Below are 17,125 nucleotides of genomic sequence, written 5' to 3' on the forward strand. Positions count from 1 at the left end.
GCTTCTGGTCCTCCTAGGGGCCATTTCTCCTCATTTCCACGCTCTTCTGTTTTCCCTCTGAATTACACTGGCAGCTATTCTTTATAATTTTTGCTGAAATTTAATGGGCGTTCTTGGATGTTTTGGTGTATCTGTGCACTGGAACCTCAGACCAGCGCCTTTAAGCGTGTGTAAGGCAAACCACCCGCGGCCAGTTTCTGGATCCGCTCTTCCTCGCGTGATACCTGTCCTGTTCCTCGCGTGATACCTGTCCTGTTCCTTGCGTGATACCTGTCCGGTCCCTCGTGTGATACGTACCTGTCCTGTCCCTCGCGTGATACCTGTCCTGTCCTGTCCCTCGCGTGATACCTGTCCTGTCCCTCGCGTGATACCTGTCCTGTTCCTCACGTGATACCTGTCCTGTTCCTCGCGTGATACCTGTCCTGTCCCTCGCCTGATACCTGTCCTGTCCCTCGCGTGATACCTGTCCTGTCCCTCGCGTGATACCTGTCCTGTCCCTCGCGTGATACCTGTCCTGTTCCTCGCGTGATACCTGTCCTGTCCCTCGCGTGATACCTGTCCTGTTCCTCGCGTGATACCTGTCCTGTCCCTCGCGTGATACCTGTCCTGTCCCTCGCGTGATACCTGTCCTGTCCCTCGCGTGATACCTGTCCTGTTCCTCGCGTGATACCTGTCCTGTCCCTCGCGTGATACCTGTCCTGTTCCTCGCGTGATACCTGTCCTGTCCCTCGCGTGATACCTGTCCTGTCCCTCGCGTGATACCTGTCCTGTCCCTCGCGTGATACCTGTCCTGTTCCTCGCGTGATACCTGTCCTGTCCTGTTCCTTGCGTGATACCTGTCCTGTCCCTCACGTGATACCTGTCCTGTTCCTCGCGTGATACCTGTCCTGTCCCTCGCGTGATACCTGTCCTGTCCCTCGCGTGATACCTGTCCTGTCCCTCGCGTGATACCTGTCCTGTTCCTCGCGTGATACCTGTCCTGTCCCTCGCGTGATACCTGTCCTGTCCCTCGCGTGATACCTGTCCTGTCCCTCGCGTGATACCTGTCCTGTCCCTCGCGTGATACCTGTCCTGTCCCTCGTGTGATACCTGTCCTGTTCCTCACGTGATACCTGTCCTGTCCCTCGCGTGATACCTGTCCTGTCCCTCGCGTGATACCTGTCCTGTCCCTCGCGTGATACCTGTCCTGTTCCTCGCGTGATACCTGTCCTGTCCTGTTCCTTGCGTGGTACCTGTCCTGTCCCTCGCGTGATACCTGTCCTGTCCCTCGCGTGATACCTGTCCTGTTCCTCGCGTGATACCTGTCCTGTTCCTCGCGTGATACCTGTCCTGTTTCCTTGTCTAAGGCAGCAGTCGAGAGCAGCTTCCTACCGCTCAGCATGTGGCAGCGGTCCCCCCAAAAGAGGGTGTGAATCAACACCTGCACTCGAATCAGCCCCGCTAATTGCTGTCTATGAAGAAATGAAGGCCATTCATCCCTGCATGCAATTAAGATGAATGTTCCCTCAACGAAGGAGCCCTGCATTCAGAGGGCTGCCTCCCAACTGCATGCTAACCCCCCCCCCCCCGTTGTGTCCCCAACTGCTTGAGGGACAGGGTTGTACATACCATGGATCAAGGTGCCCAGGTGTGCCCCCCCCCATCTTCTGTGGCTGGTGATGCGTGCTATGAAGCTTTTACATAATGGACGTGATGTTTTTCCGTGGCAAACGGAAAGACTCTGAGATCAAGATCAGCTGGTCTTGTGAGCTGATTAGTGCCTAGTGAGAAGCGTATGTGACAGCCAGTCAGCTTTCCGTCACGACCCCTCCTGTTTTTAATGGGTTCCAGTCTGTTGACCCCATGGATCTAAGGCTCCCGGGACTCCATGTCTGAAAGTACGTGATATAATCAAGCCCAAATCATTAAAGTAATTATAGGTAGCGGCTTATGTGGAATGGACATTACAGGAGATGTAAAATGGACAAATTCAGCTCAGCTGAGTGCTTATTTCAAGTATGTTGTGTGTATTATTTCATCTTGCTTTTCTCCTCTGGTGTCCTTTATCTATTAGTTCTTCTTATTTGTTGAATCCCTCGCTGTCAGAGGTCATACCAGCTAACAGTCATGTAAGATTCCTGCAGCGCAATAACCTTACCTTTGTGCTTAAGAGTAGCGGACTTGGCTCTGAATGTGATATGAAGGTTCTTTTCACTTGTTTTTCACCTTTTGGCCTGTTGTCAAAAAACATCAGCGGGGTCTTTACTTCATAGACCTCAAAAGAGAAAGAGTACTTTTTATGGTCAGGTAAAATCACAGTTTTCACGTTCAGGAAATTGGGCAGTTCTGACTTGATTTCATCCAAAAACACTTTCAAATTTAATTTCAGAATTTCTGACTGTGGTGTGTTTTCACAGCATCTGTCAGGCATGTGCTTTAGCGAGTTGCTTCGCACGCATTCGACTGACACGGCGTGTTGCTGAGTGCTCTGGCCCCTGTGTCCAAACGGACTCACTATGTGTGTCTGTAGTGCTCCTCTGCTGGCGTGGACTGTGCTCTCGGCCGGATCCCGTTCGCTGAGGACCAGACCCTTTTGTAGGTTAAACCTGTCGCCGAATGACACCAAAGCTCCAGGGTGTAACTCTCTGTAATTGCAAATTTTAATTTGCGTACGTGTTAACCTCGAGAGTCCCCTGGCTCATTGTCAGACCTCAGGTTGGCGCGGGTTCGGGACTGAGGGATCTCACTTTCACAGGGCTTCCTTGTCAATCGCAATGAATGCCCAGACCCGACATGAATAAATTAGTGACTATTAATGTTGAATACAAATTGTCTTAGATGGACGCTACCCCTAATTTCACTGTGCTGGCTGGCTTCCTGTCCGGCGTGTGCGTGAATTGTGCGGGTGGTACCAGTTTGAACGAGCTGACTGCTGGCCAAAGACTTCCCAGGAGCCTCACTAAACTCAGGTTGTTTTCCCTAGCAGGTGAATCCTAGGTGATTTTAGCCCCCTGTCCGTGTAAATGATAAATGCAGGTTGCCTTGCAGCAGACATTTAATTTGATTTATCCATCATGGCTGAGGGTTGAACAAAGCAGGTTCTTTGTCTTGTTTGGTCCAGTTTAAGGTGACTAAGCTTGCAGCAGGTTGTGGGAATAGTGCAGGAACGTGCAGCACCGGCCTGGATTAACAGTCTATCCAGTGGCAGCTCCTCGTACTGCAGCACATCTCTCTGGAGGTGCAGTCTGTCAGTATCCGACACCCGGTTGGTGTCAGGCTGTGTTCAGGTTGCAGGTTTCACGCTGCAGAGACAGAAGAGTAGCGAAGAGCACAGACCCTTTAATGGGCTGTCAGACTGGACGGTTCTACGGCTGATGTGCACGTGTACTTTGGTCATGTCACTCATCTCCCACCCTTGATACAGGATGCCTGGCAGCTGACTCTCGGGTGAGGAAGGAAGGTTTCTGTCACTATACTTGCTACCTCGCACAGAGCCTTATCTTTACTTTTTATGTAGATGATTTTAGGTAGACCATGGAAACCTTTTGTTTTCTCAGTAGAATCTCCATCCAATGCTCCAGCATGGACTGGACATTCTGTTAGCATCCAGAAGTAGTTACACACTAACACAGACGCGGCATTCAGGCATTGTCCTCCTTTGTCTCTCCTCTGGCTTTGAGTGATGCTTTATCATTCTGTAACCATGCTTGCCTAAATTAAAGTCAGGAATAAACCATCGCGTCTGTTTTGGGGGGGAAATATAGGAAAATGGGTTAGAGTTAGCCTATGGCTATTTTTAAAAAAGTGTTTAGAATGAAGACAGCAGTCTTAAGCCCGTGTTGAAAAAAATTGTCGAAGGTACCTTCAACGGGCAGGTTTAACATAAACTCTCGTTCCCTTGCTTTGGTCTGACAGGAGTCCACTGACCTTGGACAAGCTTGAGAACGCTTGTGAGGTAGTGACGGCTGGAGTAAAGCCCAGAGCTGCTGTGAGCAATAAATTATTACGATGAAGTTACTTTTGTGATATACCACAATGGAAAGTGTGCCTTCAAATATTTGAAGCTCAGCACCGAGTATCGCCCAGCCTTGAGGTTTAAGCCCATGCGTGTTGCTGCACTCTGGGAGCAGCCAACTTTCCAAGCCTAATCCCCCCCCCCCCCCCCCCTAGTTGTTCACTCCCTGGGCCGTTGGCGTTAGCAAATTTACCTACAAATTAAGAAGTGGCTCCCCAAACGATCAATGGCATTTATTTCAATTATGCTTACAAAGAAACCATCGTGATAATTCGGCATGCCATTTGGGTCGCAGACTCCACGCTTAGTTGTGACAGAAGCTTTGATGAGATAGCTACAAGCCAGCTAATGGTGCTGGGTCTGCTGCAGACACGGATCAATAGGCTGCGCTGAGCTACGAACTCGGGCAAAAGGCTGCATTAAAGCTTACAGTGGGCCAGTTAGAGCTGGTTGCCCTGACTGTTTGCATCAACACTTCATTTCCTGCTAGGGCTTTCTCGTGCTCAGATTTCCACAGTATTGAGCCGGCCGATTGAGGGTCTCCAGTCCATTATGCCGGCATTAGGTCACTCCGATGGGGTGGAAAGGACCTCTGTATGCAATTTGCTTTTTAATCAGCTCGTTTATTTCTGTCGGGATTGCCGAGCGAGTCGGGATCTGTGGACATTATCGGCTGCAGACGGCTGTTTGGTTTTTTAGAATAAATGCCAGCTGAAAAGTGTTAAATGTCACCAGCCATAAAGATATTTAATTTGCTTCACGCTCACCAGAGGTAAATTCCCGGTGGGCTGCGGGTGCCTTTGTCCTTTCTCCAACCTTCCCGTTCTGTTATTTAAGTAGCTTGTCATTTTAACAGCTGCAGATGTTTTGTGGCGTTCTCAAAATGCGTGCCTTATTCTGGAGCTGTATTCGGGGAGTGATTTACACACATCCGTTTGGCTCAGAGCAACTCAGGCTGAAATGTGTTTGTCACGGGTTGCCACTGAAGACAGGGTCAGCATGGGATAAGGACACATGGTCAGACGCCTCTCTGTCTGTCCAGAAGCACAGGGCTTCTTCTCTTCTTAGCTCTGGTACTACTTCCCTGACCATAGCGTGTCACACACGTCAGAGGTGTCAGAAGGGCGTGAAGATCCTGACAAATTCATTGGGTCCAGCACTTTATAGGGGCCCCAAAAGGTGCCATCGGGGCCCTGAGGTCCCATAAAATTTACCGGGGGGTCGTAACAGGGTGGCCAAGGTGACATTTTCTAGCTATGCTCCTGGTCACACACACCGGGTGAGGGACAGGTTCCCCCTAAGAAGACATGGTTGGCGCAGTAATTCCACCAAGACGTCCGTCTGTAAGGAAGCTGATGGCTTTGTCGCGTACAGATGCATTAAAACATGCAGCCAGAGGCTCGACAAGCAAATACACAGTGTGACAGAAACGAGTTAAGATCCGTCCCCGGCCGTCCCTGTCGTACGGCATCGGTGTCCATTTAGTCCCCGAGAACTGAAGAGCCTGTGAGTGTTTATGGTTCTAAAGAAAGAACCAACAGAAGAGCAGAGACCCCTGATGGAGCCGCGTCTGTCTCAGCTTGGGGAGAGACTGTGGCGTCGGGTGGAGTCGAGCTCCTCAGGTAGCTGCGTGGACCGGTGAGGAGACAGCAGGTCTATTTTCTACATCAGTGGGCTTTATTTGAGCCCTGCTGCGTCCCATGTCATCCTGATTGATTCCACTCGACCATCATTATGCACAGCAGACCCCAGTGACGGGCAGCATTCCCCATCTGCCCAGTGAGATCACTGGGGCGTGCCTTTGTCGAAAGATGAGCCTCATCTCAGTTTTTGGTTTTGTGGGTTGAGGAGGGAAGCAAAAGGGGGAGGGGGGGGGACTGCGGGAGAAGGACGGACACTGGAAGTTTGCCTCGGATGGAAAAATAAGCAGGTGAGGAGTGCCTACTGCAGTGCTGATACGGTGCGATAATGGCCCAGCCGACCTTCACCTTGAGCAATTCCGCGGAATGTGCCGGAACGTGCCGGAATGCCGCGTGAGCATCGAGCAGGCGGCCACCTCTCAGTTCTAGCGAACGTCAGTCTGGAGGCAGGGCCGAGAAACAGCCATGCATCACCACGGACAGGTCATTGGAGCAGCACTAGGCCGTGTCTGACTGCTCGGAGATTACAGAGGCTAATCATTTGTTAGAGCCATGCTTTATGTTAATGTGGCAGCTCGTGCCGTACGTTTCTGCTGAGAGAGAGCCTTTGTGGTGCTTTATTCCACTCTAATGGAACTGTTGTGTTAGTATCTGCAGCAGGAGCCCTGATTCAAGCCTTCCTAGGGTGAGCTGTTTGTTATAGAGGACGTCCTGGCATTATTTATGGAGTGTGAGTGCTGGGAAGGGCATGGGGGGCCGAAAAGAATGGATGCGTTTTCTGCGCATTCAAAGATAGAAAGGTGACGTGTGTGTGGGGTGGGGGGGGGGGGGTTCTCCTGGAAATTCCTTGTGTTTAAACATTATTGGTCACTTTTAGTTCCTCTGAAATGCTCACATATGGAGTCTTCAGCACTAGTGAAAGAATCACTGGGATCTAATCCCTGTGATTCGCCTGAGTTGTGGGTCTAGCAGGGCCGCCACCTTTGCCTGGGCTGCTCTTCTGAACAGGAATCGCACCTTGTATGGTGCCATTGCTGACTGGGCTCTCGTACACACACTGAAGACCGTGCCGGGTGCGTCGCTGTTCCTCCTAGTTCAACTGGCTTAATTCAGTATTGCTGTGTGCCATGTAACTGTACACTGTAAGCTGTAAACTGTAACTGTCCACTGTAAGCTGTACATGATAACTGTAAGATGTAACTGTACACTATAAGCAATATACTGTAACAGTATACTGTAACCTGTATACTATAACTGTACACTGTAAGCGATACACTGTAACTGTACACTGTAAGCTATATACTGTAACTGAACACTATTACTGAATGCTGAGGCAGGATAAGAGTCATGTGAGAATGGCAGCATCTGGGAAGAATTATGAAATGAACCCCTTATCGAAACAGAAAAATTACGGAAGTGCTATAGACAGCGTTATCTGTCGTGGGCCGTGTTGCGTTTTCCTGCGGACCCCCGCCCGTTACAGCACTGCTTATACTGGACTGCAAGCTGGCATCAGCGTGCCGATACGGTAAATGTTGCTTCCCCCTCTCCGCAGTGCCGCCTCTCTGTCTCTCACAGTGTCAGCTTATGCCGTCCTATCTCCCTCAAGGACGGAATACTTTGCCAAGTAATAAGAGATAAGATTTTGTGATGTTTCAGGTTCCTTGCTGAGTTACAGATAATTGGAGCAGCAGAGTTATGGGCAGTAAACCAAAATGCCTGGATATCTTAATGCCACTGGCTGTGCTAATAAAAGGAATATATTACTGGCTGTTTGTTTAAGGACAGGGATGGTGCGTCAGGAAGATGGTTATGGTGTGACCAGAACCACTCTCATTCCTCTTCTGTAGTTTAGCTTTGCCTGCAGCTTCTCAGCTTGTTGAAGTGACATTGCTCAGCATTGATAATGCATTACGGGACAAATAAGCCATGAAAGGAACCTGAGGATTGCTTCCCGGGATGGTACATTGTTGGGAGATGCAGTATTCGGAGCCGCGACGCTGTACTTCATTGAGTTTTTCTGTTTGACGCAGGCAGCTTTGCAGAAGCTTTGTCATTATTTGTTAGGAAATGATGTAAGAAGGGCGGCAGGCTGCCACGACCGTCTCCGCCAGCCGAAAGGCTCCTTGAGCTCCGTAGGCGACAGGACACGGCTCTTCCAGCACGAGCAGCAGATAAAGGTCATTCGCTCTGGGAATGTTTCATTAGCCAGTCACGCCTTTAGCTGTTCACTTGAAGTGGGAGAACTCGTTACGCGCCCCTTCGCCTTCTGCAAAGCGGCTCCCCGTCCGTGATTCTTATGCATATGAGGCACGAGAAGCATTTAACAGCAGGAAATGCCAAAAAAGAGCAGCACAGCTTTTTTTGTGGGATTGGGTTTGTGCACCATGCGTCAACCGTGGGCTTGAATTATGCCCGTATAGTGTGAGATTGGGGAGTTTCTGAAATGGGGTCACAGGAGCCGGGTGAGTATGAAAATGGTCAGACCTGACAGCTCACTGCTGAAGTGGCCCTGTGTTCCTATTGGGTGGTGGGGCCTGCCTGTCACGGGTTCAACCTGCTCGCTCCATTATCGCTCATTGGATTCCTTTCACTGAGGCTCCGGGACCAGGCGTAAGATCGACCCCAGTGTATCAACCAATCAATCTTTATTTATATAGTGCTGTTTTAACCACGGTGTTTTCAAAGTGCTATACAGACATTTTCAAAAAAGAAAATGAAGGAAATCAAAATAAGCACACAAGAAATTAAATATAACCGTTTGAGAGCACTCTTCTCAGTGGACGACTCACCGTGAACGGTCTGACCCTTTTTGAAGCGCTGTTGTTTGACCTAAAATTGACCGGCCCAATGAGCAGGTAGCAAGCAGGCAGGTTGGTACTGTATGTACTGTACTTCAATTTGTTGGAGGTCCAGAGTGATGTGAGCTTTGTGTTCTTTTAGAAGAGATCAAGTGAAGAGCATGAGCTGTGGTCCTACCTCACAGGGAGGCCAAGAACAGCTCAGGGCAGAGCAAAAGTGAAATGTTTGAAAACCAACCGTCAGCTAAGGACTCGCACTCCATGTAACTCTGTAGACTTGTGGGAAGTTTCACCTTCAGATCTCCGAGTGTGTGTTCAAAGACCAAATCGTGATCTGTGGTTCAGTACCTGCTCTTTATCCAAGCAGTGATTTAACATCTGGTCTGTGATATTCATTAGGCAAATGGTGGGTTTTTCCACACGGAGATCCATTGTCCAGGAAATGATGCATAGCTATTGATAAATTATCCAACATTAAATCCGACTGCCCAATCGCACAGTCCGGACAAGCCAATAAGCTGTGAACAGCTCAGACGTAGAGGATGGATTTCCTACTTGATTTTAACAGCCAGTTGGCCAATGGATGGGCCTATTCCCTGTCAGTCTAAACAGATTTAGATGCGGATAACAACCTTCCCCTCACTCAGATGCACACCGGAACCTTGCCTGCCTATATCTGGGTCATATTTTGTGGTCAGAAAACGTCAGATTGCAACGTGGAGAGAGGGCATTTTGGCTTCTGTTTTGCTACAGTTGGGGTGTTGGAGTACAAATCAATAGTTGATCTACTGGATGCATTCCCTCTACCTGCCCTAAATGACTCTATTAAAATCAGTCGAAAGGCGAAATTAGTGATCTCTGGGCTTTGGGCAGAACCTGAATACTATGGAGGACTAAACTTAAGTGTAAATAGAAATACAGAAATTAATGATACAAGATTCCACCTCTTTAGCCAGTCCTGCACTGAGCGAGGAGCAGCTGCCTTATTAACATAAAGAGACAGAAATAAACAAATGAAGATAATGGGAAATACAGAAATAAATAAATGAATGTATAAATACAGAAATTCAGAACTAGATAAATTAATAAATGTAGACCTAATTATGCTATTTTCTCATGACCAAAATGTATGAATGTTTTTTATTTATGTTTGTCATGATTTACATTTATGTATTTATAGGTATGTCTTGTTTAGTCTTCTATAGAATACAAGGTGCAGGTGAATAAATTGTGAAATAATGAAAAGAGTTTGCAGTGTTTTTGACACTGTGTAGCCTCTGTCAAAAGGGAGGCAGTAAACTTTCATGTCCAACCCTGAGAGTGGAATTTGATTTATTGTAAGTGTAAAATGGTTCATACACTGTTCTGCTTCAGATAGCTTTAAGAGATCATTGCTGGCTGCTAACTAGAAAAGACACGCACATTGTTGGCTTTGTGGCTGGAGAAGGGTTCTGTGCCAGGATTAGTGGCTTGGGAAAGCGTACCACGTGACGCTGGGTTTTAGAGAACTCCCTCTTTTCGGGGATTAAGTGAAAACAAAGAGGGGGACGGTTTACGGGACAGGATTACGGAAGGGAAACACCTGCAATGTTCATGGATGAGACTTGGGCTGGGAGTGGGACACTTAGGCCGGTTCGCCAACTGGCTTACTTTGCTGTGTTGTTCTGTCAGCCTCTGGTTGACTCTGTATGTAGAAAGGCTCAAATCAGGGCTATATGTAAATGAATCTACAGTATCTGCTGTGGGATGATTCATCAAAAGCAGCCATCGGTATATCACCTGACTCCCATGAAGAACAGTGGCTGAGCTCCCCCCCAGTCCGACTCCCTGAGATATGCCTGGCTTGTAACAAATTCATGCAATACTGGTCAGAAAATGTGTTGTGGATTCCTCCCTAGAACAGTTAATAACTCCGTAAAGGTTTTCTTTTCCCCTTCTGTCTAAATGTAGCGTCAGTATCCATAACCGGTACTCAATGGGCCTGAATGGCTAGCAGTCTAGGTGAGCCCTGTTGGGGACAGAACTGCTGTTCATTTACAAGGAGAGAGCAGCTGGCCCTGTGCCTAATTAGCTGATTGAAACACGATCCCATCCGGTTTGACTTCGAGGTGCCAAGATGTAGCAGTTGGGTCAGTGGTTTTCAACCAGCAGCTGTGATATACAGTTAAAGTGGAGACAGTGTTTAATGGAGCTGATGGTGTAACTAAGATTTCAGGAGAAATCTCAGAAGGGTCATTGTATTCTTACATATCTACCTTTAACAGCATGCTTAAATGATTAATCTGCTAATGTGACACATGTGACCTCCACTTGGTGGTCGGGGACAGACTTGTATGCTGAGGGACGCTAGTTTGATCACTACCAGACCTGATAGACTTTAAACACAGTGTAGGCTGAACAAGCGTGAGTAATGCATCTAATGACGATAAAGGTATTCACACTTTGCTCAAGTATCTTCAGAGATAGCAGACTGTTCTTAGATATACAGTACAACAAGAAAATGTAATTTATATAACGCCTTTCACCAACTCACGGATGCTTTATAGAGGGATGATAAACAAAGGGTAATCGTTACAAATGAAATGATGGGAGAAGCATAATCACAAATAACATGGGCAAAGACAGTAGACGAACTCAAACGATGGTAAAAAACAGAATGCACAAAATGAGAGTCAGTGACCAGAAAAGGAGGGCTAGTAGAGAGAGAAAAGAAGGGACTTGAGTATGGGTCACAAAGACAGTTACACAGCTTGGGGACAGCAAGCCCTAAATGCCTGAGAACCCATGGTGGTAAGTTTAAGTCTTGGGACCAACAACAAAACAGAAGATGAAGATCTAAGTCTGCAAATGGGAGAGTAGGGCTGAAGTAATTCCATAAGATAGTGAGGAGCATAGCCACGTGGAAGCTATGGGTTATGGAGGGTATGCGTTTCACAGTTACTGTACCAGTTTGTTTGTTGGGTACCTGGATACCTGAATAATAATCCCTCGCATAATTACAGAAGGGAACCTTGGATGGAAGTGGCCCGTTAGAGGCGTTTTCATCCCTGGCCAATCAGAGCTCCTTCACACGCCTATAGGCTGACCTTTTCAATGCAAGGAGAAGCCCCCCCCCCAATTTGTTTTGGGTTTCAAAGTCACAGCATGTTTATGTGATTCTAAAAGCCCGGAAGCTTTAAGGACAGTCAGTTGAAAGAAAACATGGAGTGTGATGGCAGTACTATGGTAATATGGTGCCATGCGCAAACAGTATATATTATTACTGAAGTTGTTCTATAATGATTTATCTTTCACAAATTAGGATGGAGAGATGACGGGACATAGCCTGCTTATCAGAGTATTGGGGATTGGCTGTGTGGAATGAGAGGCTAGGGGCCCTATTGTCCTGATGAAAATGAAGGGTTTAGCGGCTGCCAGGGAATCTCCATCCCTCCATCCCTCCATCCCTCTGATACCGCTGAGCTTCTCGGCTCTTATGAAACAGGAATATCTGCTTCCTGCTCATGTACCCATGATTTATATCTGTTAGAGGATCTTAAACACTAAGACCGTGGATTTTGACAGCATTAATGTACACAATATGGCTACTGTGAGTTATCCTGCCGCATGATTAAGATTTTTAAGCTGAATTTGCTAGGAAATAGAGCTACTCTTTTTAGGACAACAACTGGGTTGCCTGATTTACTGAGGGGATTTTTTTTTCTCCACACATCCAGAGAGTACTTTGCTAACTTTCTCCTTTGTTCAATAACTTTTAGTCAATAACGGCTAAATAGACACCCTAATCCTGATGTCACTAATGGAACTAACTGGGTGGACTGCTAACCACAGGTTCTGCGGTTAACCAGGAGGCACTTTGGGATGGGAAATGCATTGCTGGGTACATTCTGTGATGTGATAAATGTTTCAGTGAGGAACTATGATGGGATTTCCTGGAAGTGTTTTGATAATTTTTGTACATTATTACTTCATTTGTTATTAAACTGGCATCATTTTGTTTCTAACCTGGGGACCGTAAAAGGGAGACCCTTTTGTGTTTGTTAGTGTGCTGGAAATGGCCAGGTCACTCTACAAACAGGGCCCTTAGATCATTTAGTTTGAAGACACTTGAAGACTATGCAGACAGTGGCTTCAGTACCAAGAAACTCTCCATGGGGGTCATGCAGAAGTCCCTGTCAGGCATAGTCCATTTGAAGCCTGCAGTCTAGGTTATTTCTCCCATTCCTCAGGCCTGACTTACAGTAGGAGGTCTATGGCCAGGCTGTGATATTGTTCATTTGTAGTAGACTCCAGTCTTTTTCAACCCCTGACTTTTCCATTGGGCCTATGATGTTACATGGGGGGGCAGGAGAGCGAGCTTCAGTCTGCCGCCCTAAAGAGTATTCCGTTATCAAGAAGACGGCCTCTTTGGTGTGCCAATGACTGGTGTTGCCTTCCAAGATGAAGGAGGGTTCCAGAAAATATAGGAAAACAATGGCTGCGTGGGAGTCATTAGAGGACTCCCCAGTTCCAAACATACACCTTCATCCATCCCTCACACTCGCTATTTGCCTGACGAGCAGGGCAGGCTCTCTGAAGTCTGTGAAGCAGCTTTCTTCAGTGGAGCTCTGTGTTGTAAGCATCTAGTTACAGAGGGGAAAAGCAAAGGATTCGACCTGCTAGGGAAGGAAGCGGTGTTATTCTAAAGCCTGGTGTCCTTGTTGTCTTGCCTCTGCGACTCCTAGACTCTTCCACAGTTGTCTCTTCTCCCAGTAACACAGCAGTTGCAGTAAAATGTGGGTAGATGAAAACACAATTACACTCCTACATATTCATGAATGTACCTGTGGAAGAACATTCGAAATGGAAATTAGTCCTCCATGGTATGACATTACAAGAAACATTACTAGGAAACAAGACAAGTAACTACAAATTTTGTTAATTAATTGAACTTGTTAAATGTCTAATTGAGGCTGGCTGGGTAAAATCTGACTTTCTAATTGCAGGTGAGGTTTAATGGAGTATTTTTACATTTCGTGTTAGAGGGCTTTGGTGAAGAGTAGCCTGCAATGGGCTGGCACCCATCTTGAGTTGTTCCCTGCCTTGCACCCGTAACCTCTGGGATAGACTCCGGACAACCCGGGACCCTGAATAGGGCAAGCAGTTTCAGAAAATAGATGGATGGATGGATGGAATTGGTGACTGAAGGATTAGTTTATTTTTGCGTGTTGGGCTGACTATACTTATCTGATGGTAAGTGAATATTGTGTCTTTTGTGAGTGAACAGTAGCAGCCTGTGGTATAATTACCTTCAGTGCACAAAACTCCGATTCCCAGCACTGCGGCAAACACAAATCTGCACCTTTCTGCTCCACCACGGACTTCATTCTCAGGATCCCAGGGCTTAAAGTCTTTATTAGCTAGGTGAAAGGTTTGATAAACACACCATGGTATCAGGGACTGTTAAAGAAAGATTCTGAGAGATTGCAAACTAGGCAGAAGGAAGCCAGTTGGCTAACTATCTGGAGGTAGTCCAGTGCTGGTTTAAAGTATAATTTTTTTGTGCCTGTATTGAGAACAAGCCTTTATTAACCCTGTTTTGCTCTCTCCACCGCCTACCTGAGAAATTGACTTGAGTGGTTTCAGTGCTCCTCGTGCACAGACCATCGTGTAGTGGTACGGTAGCTGTTTATAACGGTACACCGTTTCCATGGCAATCAGAGGACTAACTGCAGTGGACTGTGCTTTGCGATAATGGCTGGACTTGTTTAGCTTTAGCCGAAGTGCTTCTGGATTGACGTAAACGCATCGTCTCAGTCCCTGGATAAAGCCAGTAAATGGTGTATGCAGCCTTTTGATTTCAACTGGCTTCACTCTGTTTCATCCAGGGCTGCCCTCCTGCCATTTTACCTCAGACGCTATATCAGTGCGAGGCTTAAAAATCCTCGTGTCATGCAGCAGCAGTATCAGGGACTTGACGTGTGTGTCACACTTCACCGGCTCGTCTTGTCCCCGACATGCAGGACTGACCTGTGTTCCTCATGGTCTGGATTTTTCTCTTTTTCCTTCTCTTTGTAGCGCACGATATACTGTAATCCTACAGTCTTCATTCCGTAACAAATATATCCATGGAGTTTGACTCATTCTCTTTCAGTAAATGCTGGCGGTTATATTGCATTTTTTCTGGGTTTATGTTCCCACAACAGATCATTCATCAGAGTCAGCAGCAGCTGCAGTGCTGAAAACCATATTTGGATGCAGTGCTGTGTTTCGATGCAGAATGATGCTTTGAAATGACACTGAAGTCCTGGGATCATTCTGCCACATTCACTTTTTTACCGCTATTTTAGCACTTTTTTTCATACTTTCACTGTTTCCTGCTCCAGCTGTTTCATTTATTAATTCAACAAGCTGCAATTTGCAAGAGTAAACGCCCTCACTCTTCTAGGCTGGCGGTTACGGGCTCCCAGCGTGAGGATAATGGTTCTCAGGTGAATGGTTTATAGCTGGTCTGTGGTCAGCACAGTCATTATTGCCCTCTACCCTTAAAATGAGAGGCTGCTCATATCCTCTTTCCTTTGTGGTGGAGAAACAGTCCACAGCTGTCCTGGTGGCTAGATTCCCCAAAGCGAGCCAGTGAAGGAGCTCTTTACTGCTCTCGCACATTTCTCCAGGTGTCTAATGAGACTGAATCTATGCCCTGTCCCTGATTAATCTCGCCGCCCTGAGGGTGTGGCTGACCTGTGCATCTGATTTGGGTGGGCTGGTGTCCCTGAGCTGCCCTTTGAGTGCGTAGACCTCTGCTCGCCCTGTTATAGACTGGCCTCCTCTGCTCGCCCTGTGATAGACTGGCCTCCTCTGCTCGCCCTGTTATAGACTGGCCTCCTCTGCTCGCCCTGTGATAGACTGGCCTCCTCTGCTCGCCCTGTTATAGACTGGCCTCCTCTGCTCGCCCTGTGATAGACTGGCCTCCTCTGCTCGCCCTGTTATAGACTGGCCTCCTCTGCTCGCCCTGTGATAGACTGGCCTCCTCTGCTCGCACTGTGATAGACTGGCCTCCTCTGCTCGCCCTGTTATAGACTGGCCTCCTCTGCTCGCCCTGTGATAGACTGGCCTCCTCTGCTCGCCCTGTTATAGACTGGCCTCCTCTGCTCGCCCTGTGATAGACTGGCCTCCTCTGCTCGCCCTGTTATAGACTGGCCTCCTCTGCTCGCCCTGTGATAGACTGGCCTCCTCTGCTCGCCCTGTTATAGACTGGCCTCCTCTGCTCGCCCTGTTATAGACTGGCCTCCTCTGCTCGCCCTGTGATAGACTGGCCTCCTCTGCTCGCACTGTGATAGACTGGCCTCCTCTGCTCGCCCTGTTATAGACTGGCCTCCTCTGCTCGCCCTGTGATAGACTGGCCTCCTCTGCTCGCACTGTGATAGACTGACCTCCTCTGCTCGCACTGTGATAGACTGGCCTCCTCTGCTCGCCCTGTGATAGACTGGCCTCCTCTGCTCGCCCTGTTATAGACTGGCCTCCTCTGCTCGCCCTGTGATAGACTGGCCTCCTCTGCTCGCCCTGTTATAGACTGGCCTCCTCTGCTCGCCCTGTTATAGACTGGCCTCCTCTGCTCGCCCTGTGATAGACTGGCCTCCTCTGCTCGCCCTGTGATAGACTGGCCTCCTCTGCTCGCACTGTGATAGACTGGCCTCCTCTGCTCGCCCTGTGATAGACTGGCCTCCTCTGCTCGCCCTGTGATAGACTGGCCTCCTCTGCTCGCCCTGTTATAGACTGGCCTCCTCTGCTCGCCCTGTGATAGACTGGCCTCCTCTGCTCGCCCTGTGATAGACTGGCCTCCTCTGCTCGCCCTGTTATAGACTGGCCTCCTCTGCTCGCCCTGTTATAGACTGGCCTCCTCTGCTCGCCCTGTGATAGACTGGCCTCCTCTGCTCGCACTGTGATAGACTGGCCTCCTCTGCTCGCCCTGTGATAGACTGGCCTCCTCTGCTCGCACTGTGATAGACTGACCTCCTCTGCTCGCACTGTGATAGACTGGCCTCCTCTGCTCGCCCTGTGATAGACTGGCCTCCTCTGCTCGCCCTGTTATAGACTGGCCTCCTCTGCTCGCCCTGTGATAGACTGGCCTCCTCTGCTCGCCCTGTTATAGACTGGCCTCCTCTGCTCGCCCTGTTATAGACTGGCCTCCTCTGCTCGCCCTGTGATAGACTGGCCTCCTCTGCTCGCCCTGTGATAGACTGGCCTCCTCTGCTCGCCCTGTGATAGACTGGCCTCCTCTGCTCGCACTGTGATAGACTGGCCTCCTCTGCTCGCCCTGTTATAGACTGGCCTCCTCTGCTCGCCCTGTGATAGACTGGCCTCCTCTGCTCGCCCTGTGATAGACTGGCCTCCTCTGCTCGCACTGTGATAGACTGGCCTCCTCTGCTCGCCCTGTTATAGACTGGCCTCCTCTGCTCGCCCTGTGATAGACTGGCCTCCTCTGCTCGTCCTTTGATAGACTGGCCTCCTCTGCTCGCCCTGTGATAGACTGGCCTCCTCTGCTCGCCCTGTGATAGACTGGCCTCCTCTGCTCGCCCTGTGATAGACTGGCCTCCTCTGCTCCCTGACTCGCCGTAATCCTGCACTAGAAAAAGGCTGCATGGATAAAGCCGTCGGTTTGCCTTTTCACACAGCAGGACGCAAATACTTCACTGCCTTCCCAGTTCATT

General features: G+C 48.6%; 1 protein-coding gene and 1 long non-coding RNA gene across 14 annotated transcripts in view; one reads left to right on the forward strand and one right to left on the reverse strand.

Moving 5' to 3' along the window:
* The window catches only part of nrxn3a (neurexin 3a), a 157,565-nt gene that overhangs the window by 85,426 nt on the left and 55,014 nt on the right, over window positions 1–17,125 (forward strand). The gene's annotated exons all lie outside the window — the stretch shown is intronic.
* Window positions 8,579–15,219, reverse strand: LOC111852660 (uncharacterized). The gene is made up of 3 exons (XR_002840285.2): window positions 14,034–15,219; window positions 13,724–13,834; window positions 8,579–13,258 (listed from the first exon to the last, which is right to left on the reverse strand). It is a non-coding gene; the product is annotated as an uncharacterized lncRNA (long non-coding RNA).

This window comes from Paramormyrops kingsleyae, chromosome 14 (assembly GCF_048594095.1).
Source record: "Paramormyrops kingsleyae isolate MSU_618 chromosome 14, PKINGS_0.4, whole genome shotgun sequence".
Classification (NCBI taxonomy): Eukaryota; Metazoa; Chordata; class Actinopteri; order Osteoglossiformes; family Mormyridae; genus Paramormyrops; species Paramormyrops kingsleyae.